Source organism: Cavia porcellus, unplaced genomic scaffold, assembly GCF_034190915.1.
Source record: "Cavia porcellus strain 051 isolate PalLab524CR breed Dunkin Hartley unplaced genomic scaffold, mCavPor4.1 scaffold_63, whole genome shotgun sequence".
NCBI classification, from domain to species: Eukaryota; Metazoa; Chordata; class Mammalia; order Rodentia; family Caviidae; genus Cavia; species Cavia porcellus.
The window spans coordinates 1,108,401-1,121,440 of NW_026947546.1; positions in this window are offsets into that span (position 1 = coordinate 1,108,401).

Below are 13,040 nucleotides of genomic sequence, written 5' to 3' on the forward strand. Positions count from 1 at the left end.
TTCTCACTCCTACTAGTGAATGTAATGTAACACAAACCCATACAATGCGCACCCCCCCTTGATGTTTTTCTCACTCCGACTAGTGAATGTAATGTAACACACACCCATACAATGCGCACCACCCCGTGATGTTTTTCTCACTCCTACTAGTGAATGTAATGTAACACAAACCCATACAATGCGCACCCCCACTTGATGTTTTTCTCACTCCTACTAGTGAATGTAATGTAACACACACCCATACAATGCGCACCACCCCTTGATGTTTTTCTCACTCCGACTAGTGAATGTAATGTAACACACACCCATACAATGCACACCACCCCGTGATGTTTTTCTCACTCCTACTAGTGAATGTAATGTAACACAAACCCATACAATGCGCACCCCCCCTTGATGTTTTTCTCACTCCTACTAGTGAATGTAATGTAACACACACCCATACAATGCGCACCACCCCGTGATGTTTTTCTCACTCCTACTAGTGAATGTAATGTAACACACACCCATACAATGCGCACCACCCCTCTATGTTTTTAAGAAACCTATCCTACATTGCCACTGCATGTTCCCTGACCTCCCCATGCTGACCACCGCGCGGAACTTTTCTCCATCCTACATTGCCACACACTGCCTATCCTAATTCAGACCCTCCGATTCACACCACCCCGTGATGTTTTTCTCACTCCTACTAGTGAATGTAATGTAACTCACACCCATACAATGCGCAGCACCCCGTGATGTTTTTCTCACTCCTAGTAGTGAATGTATTGTAACACACACCCATACAATGCGCACCAACCCGTGATGTTTTTCTCACTCCTACTAGTGAATGTCATGTAACACACACCCATACAATGCGCACCAACCCGTGATGTTTTTCTCACTCTTACTAGTGAATGTAATGTAACACACACCCATACAATGCGCACCACCCCGTGATGTTTTTCTCACTCCTACTAGTGAATGTCATGTAACACACACCCATACAATGCGCACCACCCCGTGATGTTTTTCTCACTCTTCTAGTGAATGTAATGTAACACACACCCTTACAATGCGCACCACCCCGTGATGTTTTTCTCACTCCTACTAGTGAATGTAATGTAACACACACCCATACAATGCGCACCACCCCGTGATGTTTTTCTCACTCCTACTAGTGAATGTAATGTAACACACACCCATACAATGCGCACCAACCCGTGATGTTTTTCTCACTCCTACTAGTGAATGTAATGTAACACACACCCATACAATGCGCACCACCCGGTGATGTTTTTCTCACTCCTACTAGTGAATGTAATGTAACACACACCCATACAATGCGCACCACCCCGTGATGTTTTTCTCACTCCTACTAGTGAATGTAATGTAACAAACACCCATACAATGCGCACCACCCCGTGATGTTTTTCTCACTCCTACTAGTGAATGTAATGTAACACACACCCATACAATGCGCACCATCCCGTGATGTATTTCTCACTCCTACTAGTGAATGTAATGTAACACACACCCATACAATGCGCACCCACCCGTGATGTTTTTCTCACTCCTACTAGTGAATGTAATGTAACACACACCCATAAAATGCGCACCACCCCGTGATGTTTTTCTCACTCCTACTAGTGAATGTAATGTAACACACACCCATACAATGCGCACCACCCCGCGATGTTTTTCAGTAACGTATCCTACATTGCCACTGCATGTTCCTTGACCTCCACATGCTGACCACCCCGCTGTGCTTTTCTCCATCCTACATTGCCAATCACTGCCTATCCTAATTCAGACCCTGCGATTCACACCACCCCGTGATGCTTTTCTCACTCCTAGTAGTGAATGTATTGTAACACACACCCATACAATGCGCACCAACCCGTGATGTTTTTCTCACTCTTACTAGTGAATGTAATGTAACACACACCCATACAATGCGCACCACCCCGTGATGTTTTTCTCACTCCTACTAGTGAATGTCATGTAACACACACCCATACAATGCGCACCACCCCGTGATGTTTTTCTCACTCCTACTAGTGAATGTAATGTAACACACACCCATACAATGCGCACCACACCGTGATGTTTTTCTCACTCCTACTAGTGAATGTAATGTAACACACACCCATACAATGCGCACCACACCGTGATGTTTTTCTCACTCCTACTAGTGAATGTAATGTAACACACACCCATACAATGCGCACCACCCCGTGATGTTTTTCTCACTCATACTAGTGAATGTAATGTAACACACACCCATACAATGCGCACCACCCCGTGATGTTTTTCTCACTCCTACTAGTGAATGTAATGTAACACACACCCATACGATGCGCACCACCCCGTGATGATTTCTCACTCCTACTAGTGAATGTAATGTAACACACACCCATACGTTTCGCCCTACCCCGTGATGTTTTTCTCACTCCTACTAGTGAATGTAATGTAACACACACCCATACAATGCGCACCACCCCGTGATGTTTTTCTCACTCCTACTAGTGAATGTAATGTAACACACACCCATACAATTAGCACCACCCCCGATGTTTTCCAGAAACCTATCCTACATTGCCACTGCATGTTCCCTGACCTCCCCATGCTGACCACCACGCGGTGCTTTTCTCCATCCTACATTGCCACTCACTGTCTATCCTAATTTAGACCCTCCGATTCACACCACCCCGTGATGTTTTTCTCACTCCTAGTAGTGAATGTATTGTAACACACACCCATACAATGCGCACCACCCCGTGATGTTTTTCTCACTCTTACTAGTGAATGTAATATAACACACACCCATACAATGCGCACCACCCCGTGATGTTTTTCTCACTCCTACTAGTGAATGTAATGTAACACACACCCATACAATGCGCACCACCCCGTGATGTTTTTCTCACTCCTACTAGTGAATGTAATGTAACACACACCCATACAATGCGCACCACCCCGTGATGTTTTTCTCACTCCTACTAGTGAATGTAATGTAACACACACCCATACAATGCGCACCACCCCGAGATGTTTTTCAGAAACCTATCCTACATTGCCACTGCATGTTCCCTGACCTCCCCATGCTGACCAGCCCGCGGTGCTTTTCTCCATCCTACAGTGCCACTCACGGCCTATCCTAATTCAGACCCTCCAATTCACACCACCCCGTGAGGTTTTTCTCACTCCTACTAATGAATGTAATGTAACACACACCCATAGAATGCGCAGCACCCCGTGATGTTTTTCTCACCCCTACTAGTGAATGTAATGTAACACACACCCATACAATGCGCACCACCCCGTGATGTTTTTCTCACTCCTACTAGTGAATGTAATGTAACACACACCCATACAATGCGCACCACCCCGTGATGTTTTTCTCACTCCTATTAGTGAATGTAATGTAACACACACCCATACAATGCGCACCACCCCGTGATGTTTTTCTCACTCCTATTAGTGAATCTAATGTAACACACACCCATACAATGCGCACCACACCGCAATGTTTTTCAGAAACCTATCCTACATTGCCACTGCATGTTCCATGACCTCCCCATGCTGACCACCCCGCGGTGCTTTTCTCCATCCTACATTGCCACTCACTGCCTATCCTAATTCAGAGCCTCCGATTCACACCACCCCGTGATGTTTTTCTCACTCCTCGTAGTGAATGTAATGTAACACACACCCATACAATGCGCACCACCCCGTGATGTTTTTCTCACTCCTACTAGTGAATGTAATGTAACACACACCCATACAATGTGCACCACCCCGTGATGTTTTTCTCACTCCTACTAGTGAATGTAATGTAACACACACCCATACAATGCACACCACCCCGTGATGTTTTTCTCACTCCTACTAGTGAATGTAATGTAACACACACCCATACAATGCGCACCACCCCTTGATGTTTTTCTCACTCCTACTAGTGAATGTAATGTAACTCACACCCATACAATGCGCACCACCCCGTGATGTTTTTCTCACTCCTACTAGTGAATGAAATGTAACACACACCCATACAATGCGCACCAGCCCGTGATGTTTTTCTCACTCCTACTTGTCAATCTAATGTAACACACACCCATACAATGCGCACCACCCCGCGATGTTTTTCAGTAACCTATCCTACATTGCCACTGCATGTTCCCTGACCTCCACATGCTGACCACCCCGCGGTGCTTTTCTCCATCCTACATTGCCAATCACTGCCTATCCTAATTCAGACCCTGCGATTCACACCACCCCGTGATGCTTTTCTCACTCCTAGTAGTGAATGCATTGTAACACACACCCATACAATGCGCACCACCCCGTGATGTTTTTCTCACTCTTACTAGTGAATGTAATGTAACACACACACATACAAGGCGCACCACCCCGTGATGTTTTTCTCAGTCCTACTAGTGAATGTAATGTAACACACACCCATACAATGCGCACCACCCCGTGATGTTTTTCTCACTCCTACTAGTGAATGTAATGTAACACAAACCCATAAAATGCGCACCACCCCGTGATGTTTTTCTCACTCCTACTAGTGAATGTAATGTAACACACACCCATACAATGCGCACCAACCCGTGATGTTTTTCTCACTCCTACTAGTGAATGTAATGTAACACACACCCATACAATGCGCACCACCCCGTGATGTTTTTCTCACTCATACTAGTGAATGTAATGAAACACACACCCATACAATGCGCACCACCCGGTGATGTTTTTCTCACTCCTACTAGTGAATGTAATGTAACACACACCCATATGATGCGCACCACCCCGTGATGATTTCTCACTCCTAATATTGAGTGTAATGTAACACACACCCATTCGTTTCGCACTACCCCGTGATGTTTTTCTCACTCCTACTAGTGAATGTAATGTAACACACACCCATACAATGCGCACCACCCCGTGATGTTTTTCTCACTCCTACTAGTGAATGTAATGTAACACACACCCATACAATGCGCACCACCCCGCGATGTTTTTCAGTAACGTATCCTACATTGCCACTGCATGTTCCTTGACCTCCACATGCTGACCACCCCGCTGTGCTTTTCTCCATCCTACATTGCCAATCACTGCCTATCCTAATTCAGACCCTGCGATTCACACCACCCCGTGATGCTTTTCTCACTCCTAGTAGTGAATGTATTGTAACACACACCCATACAATGCGCACCAACCCGTGATGTTTTTCTCACTCTTACTAGTGAATGTAATGTAACACACACCCATACAATGCGCACCACCCCGTGATGTTTTTCTCACTCCTACTAGTGAATGTCATGTAACACACACCCATACAATGCGCACCACCCCGTGATGTTTTTCTCACTCCTACTAGTGAATGTAATGTAACACACACCCATACAATGCGCACCACACCGTGATGTTTTTCTCACTCCTACTAGTGAATGTAATGTAACACACACCCATACAATGCGCACCACACCGTGATGTTTTTCTCACTCCTACTAGTGAATGTAATGTAACACACACCCATACAATGCGCACCACCCCGTGATGTTTTTCTCACTCATACTAGTGAATGTAATGTAACACACACCCATACAATGCGCACCACCCCGTGATGTTTTTCTCACTCCTACTAGTGAATGTAATGTAACACACACCCATACGATGCGCACCACCCCGTGATGATTTCTCACTCCTACTAGTGAATGTAATGTAACACACACCCATACGTTTCGCCCTACCCCGTGATGTTTTTCTCACTCCTACTAGTGAATGTAATGTAACACACACCCATACAATGCGCACCACCCCGTGATGTTTTTCTCACTCCTACTAGTGAATGTAATGTAACACACACCCATACAATTAGCACCACCCCCAATGTTTTCCAGAAACCTATCCTACATTGCCACTGCATGTTCCCTGACCTCCCCATGCTGACCACCACGCGGTGCTTTTCTCCATCCTACATTGCCACTCACTGTCTATCCTAATTTAGACCCTCCGATTCACACCACCCCGTGATGTTTTTCTCACTCCTAATAGTGAATGTAATGTAACACACACCCATACAATGCGCACCACCCCGTGATGTTTTTCTCACTCCTAGTAGTGAATGTATTGTAACACACACCCTTACAATGCGCACCAACCCGTGATGTTTTTCTCACTCCTACTAGTGAATGTAATGTAACACACACCCATAAAATGCGCACCACCCCGTGAAGTTTTTCTCACTCCTACTAGTGAATCTAATGTAACACACACCCATACAATGCGCACCACCCCGCGATGTTTTTCAGAAAACTATCCTACATTGCCACTGCATGTTCCCTGACCTACACATGCTGACCACCCCGCGGTGCTTTTCTCCATCCTACATTGCCAATCACTGCCTATCCTAATTCAGACACTGCGATTCACACCACCCCGTGATGCTTTTCTCACTCCTAGTAGTGAATGTATTGTAACACACACCCATACAATGCGCACCACCCCGTGATGTTTTTCTCACTCTTACTAGTGAATGTAATATAACACACACCCATACAATGCGCACCACCCCGTGATGTTTTTCTCACTCCTACTAGTGAATGTAATGTAACACACACCCATACAATGCGCACCACCCCGTGATGTTTTTCTCACTCCTACTAGTGAATGTAATGTAACACACACCCATACAATGCGCACCACCCCGTGATGTTTTTCTCACTCCTACTAGTGAATGTAATGTAACACACACCCATACAATGCGCACCACCCCGAGATGTTTTTCAGAAACCTATCCTACATTGCCACTGCATGTTCCCTGACCTCCCCATGCTGACCAGCCCGCGGTGCTTTTCTCCATCCTACAGTGCCACTCACGGCCTATCCTAATTCAGACCCTCCAATTCACACCACCCCGTGAGGTTTTTCTCACTCCTACTAATGAATGTAATGTAACACACACCCATAGAATGCGCAGCACCCCGTGATGTTTTTCTCACCCCTACTAGTGAATGTAATGTAACACACACCCATACAATGCGCACCACCCCGTGATGTTTTTCTCACTCCTACTAGTGAATGTAATGTAACACACACCCATACAATGCGCACCACCCCGTGATGTTTTTCTCACTCCTATTAGTGAATGTAATGTAACACACACCCATACAATGCGCACCACCCCGTGATGTTTTTCTCACTCCTACTAGTGAATCTAATGTAACACACACCCATACAATGCGCACCACACCGCAATGTTTTTCAGAAACCTATCCTACATTGCCACTGCATGTTCCATGACCTCCCCATGCTGACCACCCCGCGGTGCTTTTCTCCATCCTACATTGCCACTCACTGCCTATCCTAATTCAGAGCCTCCGATTCACACCACCCCGTGATGTTTTTCTCACTCCTCGTAGTGAATGTAATGTAACACACACCCATACAATGCGCACCACCCCGTGATGTTTTTCTCACTCCTACTAGTGAATGTAATGTAACACACACCCATACAATGTGCACCACCCCGTGATGTTTTTCTCACTCCTACTAGTGAATGTAATGTAACACACACCCATACAATGCACACCACCCCGTGATGTTTTTCTCACTCCTACTAGTGAATGTAATGTAACACACACCCATACAATGCGCACCACCCCTTGATGTTTTTCTCACTCCTACTAGTGAATGTAATGTAACTCACACCCATACAATGCGCACCACCCCGTGATGTTTTTCTCACTCCTACTAGTGAATGAAATGTAACACACACCCATACAATGCGCACCAGCCCGTGATGTTTTTCTCACTCCTACTTGTCAATCTAATGTAACACACACCCATACAATGCGCACCACCCCGCGATGTTTTTCAGTAACCTATCCTACATTGCCACTGCATGTTCCCTGACCTCCACATGCTGACCACCCCGCGGTGCTTTTCTCCATCCTACATTGCCAATCACTGCCTATCCTAATTCAGACCCTGCGATTCACACCACCCCGTGATGCTTTTCTCACTCCTAGTAGTGAATGCATTGTAACACACACCCATACAATGCGCACCACCCTGTGATGTTTTTCTCACTCTTACTAGTGAATGTAATGTAACACACACACATACAAGGCGCACCACCCCGTGATGTTTTTCTCAGTCCTACTAGTGAATGTAATGTAACACACACCCATACAATGCGCACCACCCCGTGATGTTTTTCTCACTCCTACTAGTGAATGTAATGTAACACAAACCCATAAAATGCGCACCACCCCGTGATGTTTTTCTCACTCCTACTAGTGAATGTAATGTAACACACACCCATACAATGCGCACCAACCCGTGATGTTTTTCTCACTCCTACTAGTGAATGTAATGTAACACACACCCATACAATGCGCACCACCCCGTGATGTTTTTCTCACTCATACTAGTGAATGTAATGAAACACACACCCATACAATGCGCACCACCCGGTGATGTTTTTCTCACTCCTACTAGTGAATGTAATGTAACACACACCCATATGATGCGCACCACCCCGTGATGATTTCTCACTCCTAATATTGAGTGTAATGTAACACACAGCCATTCGTTTCGCACTACCCCGTGATGTTTTTCTCACTCCTACTAGTGAATGTAATGTAACACACACCCATACAATGCGCACCACCCCGTGGTGTTTTTCTCACTCCTACTAGTGAATGTTATGTAACACACACCCATACAATGCGCACCACCCCGTGATGTTTTTCTCACTCCTACTAGTGAATGTAATGTAAGACACACCCATACAATACGCACCACCCCGTGGTGTTTTTCTCACTCCTACTAGTGAATGTAATGTAACACACACCCATACAATGCGCACCACCCCGTGATGTTTTTCTCACTCCTACTAGTGAATGTAATGTAACACACACCCATACAATGCGCACCACCCCTAGATGTTTTTCAGAAACCTATCCTACATTGCCACTGCATGTTCCCTGACCTCCCCATGCTGACCAGTCCGCGGTGCTTTTCTCCATCCTACATTGCCACTCACGGCCTATCCTAATTCAGACCCTCCGATTCACACCACCCCGTGAGGTTTTTCTCACTCCTACTAATGAATGTAATGTAACACACACCCATACAATGCGCACCACCCCGTGATGTTTTTCTCACCCCTACTAGTGAATGTAATGTAACACACACCCATACAATGCGCACCACCCCGTGATGTTTTTCTCACTCCTACTAGTGAATGTAATGTAACACACACCCAATAATGCGCACCACCCCGTGATGTTTTTCTCACTCCTATTAGTGAATGTAATGTAAAACACACCCATACAATGCGCACCACCCCGTGATGTTTTTCAGAAACCTATCCTACATTGCCACTGCATGTTCCATGACCTCCCCATGCTGACCACCCCGAGGTGCTTTTCTCCATCCTACATTGCCACTCACTGCCTATCCTAATTCAGAGCCTCCGATTCACACCACCCTGTGATGTTTTTCTCACTCCTAGTAGTGAATGTAATGTAACACACACCCATACAATGCGCACCACCCCGTGATGTTTTTCTCACTCCTACTAGTGAATGTAATGTAACACACACCCATACAATGTGCACCACCCCGTGATGTTTTTCTCACTCCTACTAGTGAATGTAATGTAACACACACCCATACAATGCACACCACCCCGTGATGTTTTTCTCACTCCTACTAGTGAATGTAATGTAACACACACCCATACAATGCGCACCACCCCTTGATGTTTTTCTCACTCCTACTAGTGTATGTAATGTAACACACACCCATACAATGCGCACCACCCCGTGATGTTTTTCTCACTCATACTAGTGAATGAAATGTAACACACACCCATACAATGCACACCACCCCGTGATGTTTTTCTCACTCCTACTTGTCAATCTAATGTAACACACACCCATACAATGCGCACCACCCCGCGATGTTTTTCAGTAACCTATCCTACATTGCCACTGCATGTTCCCTGACCTCCACATGCTGACCACCCGCGGTGCTTTTCTCCATCCTACATTGCCAATCACTGCCTATCCTAATTCAGACCCTGCGATTCACACCACCCCGTGATGCTTTTCTCACTCCTAGTAGTGAATGTATTGTAACACACACCCATACAATGCGCACCACCCCGTGATGTTTTTCTCACTCTTACTAGTGAATGTAATTTAACACACACACATACAAGGCGCACCACCCCGTGATGTTTTTCTCAGTCCTACTAGTGAATGTAATGTAACACACACCCATACAATGCGCACCACCCCGTGATGTTTTTCTCACTCCTACTAGTGAATGTAATGTAACACAAACCCATAGAATGCGCACCACCCCGTGATGTTTTTCTCACTCCTACTAGTGAATGTAATGTAACACACACCCATACAATGCGCAGCACCCCGTGATGTTTTTCTCACCCCTACTAGTGAATGTAATGTAACACACACCCATACAATGCGCACCACCCCGTGATGTTTTTCTCACTCCTACTAGTGAATGTAATGTAACACACACCCATACAATGCGCACCAACCCGTGATGTTTTTCTCACTCCTATTAGTGAATGTAATGTAACACACACCCATACAATGCGCACCACACCGCGATGTTTTTCAGAAACCTATCCTACATTGCCACTGCATGTTCCATGACCTCCCCATGCTGACCACCCCGCGGTGCTTTTCTCCATCCTACATTGCCACTCACTGCCTATCCTAATTCAGAGCCTCCGATTCACACCACCCCGTGATGTTTTTCTCACTCCTAGTAGTGAATGTAATGTAACACACACCCATACAATGCGCACCACCCGTGATGTTTTTCTCACTCCTACTAGTGAATGTAATGTAACACACACCCATACAATGTGCACCACCCCGTGATGTTTTTCTCACTCCTACTAGTGAATGTAATGTAACACACACCCATACAATGCGCACCACCCCGTGATGTTTTTCTCACTCCTACTAGTGAATGAAATGTAACACACACCCATACAATGCGCACCACCCCGTGATGTTTTTCTCACTCCTACTTGTCAATCTAATGTAACACACACCCATACAATGCGCACCACCCCGCGATGTTTGTCAGTAACCTATCCTACATTGCCACTGCATGTTCCCTGACCTCCACATGCTGACTACCCCGCGGTGCTTTTCTCCATCCTACATTGCCAATCACTGCCTATCCTAATTCAGTCCCTGCGATTCACACCACCCCGTAATGCTTTTCTCACTCCTAGTAGTGAATGTATTGTAACACAAACCCATACAATGCGCACCACCCCGTGATGTTTTTCTCACTCTTACTAGTGAATGTAATGTAACACACACACATACAAGGCGCACCACCCCGTGATGTTTTTCTCAGTCCTACTAGTGAATGTAATGTAACACACACCCATACAATGCGCACCACCCCGTGATGTTTTCTCACTCCTACTAGTGAATGTAATGTAACACAAACCCATAAAATGCGCACCACCCCGTGATGTTTTTCTCACTCCTACTAGTGAATGTAATGTAACACACACCCATACAATGCGCACCAAACCGTGATGTTTTTCTCACTCCTACTAGTGAATGTAATGTAACACACACCCATACAATGCTCACCACCCCGTGATGTTTTTCTCACTCATACTAGTGAATGTAATGAAACACACACCCATACAATGCGCACCACCCCGTGATGTTTTTCTCACTCCTACTAGTGAATGTAATGTAACACACACCCATACAATGCGCACCACCCCGTGATGTTTTTCTCACTCATACTAGTGAATGTAATGAAACACACACCCATACAATGCGCACCACCCCGTGATGTTTTTCTCACTCCTACTAGTGAATGTAATGTAACACACACCCATATGATGCGCACCACCCCGTGATGATTTCTCACTCCTAATAGTGAGTGTAATGTAACACACACCCATACGTTTCGCACTACCCCGTGATGTTTTTCTCACTCCTACTAGTGAATGTAATGTAACACACACCCATACAATGCGCACCACCCCGTGGTGTTTTTCTCACTCCTACTAGTGAATGTTATGTAACACACACCCATACAATGCGCACCACCCCGTGATGTTTTTCTCACTCCTACTAGTGAATGTAATGTAAGACACACCCATACAATACGCACCACCCCGTGGTGTTTTTCTCATTCCTACTAGTGAATGTAATGTAACACACACCCATACAATGCGCACCACCCCGTGATGTTTTTCTCACTCCTACTAGTGAATGTAATGTAACACACACCCATACAATGCGCACCACCCCGAGATGTTTTTCAGAAACCTATCCTACATTGCCACTGCATGTTCCCTGACCTCCCCATGCTGACCAGCCCGCGGTGCTTTTCTCCATCCTACATTGCCACTCACGGCCTATCCTAATTCAGACCCTCCGATTCACAGCACCCCGTGAGGTTTTTCTCACTCCTACTAATGAATGTAATGTAACACACACCCATACAATGCGCACCACCCCGTGATGTTTTTCTCACCCCTACTAGTGAATGTAATGTAACACACACCCATACAATGCGCACCACCCCGTGATGTTTTTCTCACTCCTACTAGTGAATGTAATGTAACACACACCCTATAATGCGCACCACCCCGTGATGTTTTTCTCACTCCTATTAGTGAATGTAATGTAACACACACCCATACAATGCGCACCACCCCGTGATCTTTTTCAGAAACCTATCCTACATTGCCACTGCATGTTCCATGACCTCCCCATGCTGACCACCCCGCGGTGCTTTTCTCCATCCTACATTGCCACTCACTGCCTATCCTAATTCAGAGCCTCCGATTCACACCACCCCGTGATGTTTTTCTCACTCCTAGTAGTGAATGTAATGTAACACACACCCATACAATGCGCACCACCCCGTGATGTTTTTCTCACTCCTACTAGTGAATGTAATGTAACACACACCCATACAATGCACACCACCCCGTGATGTTTTTCTCACTCCTACTAGTG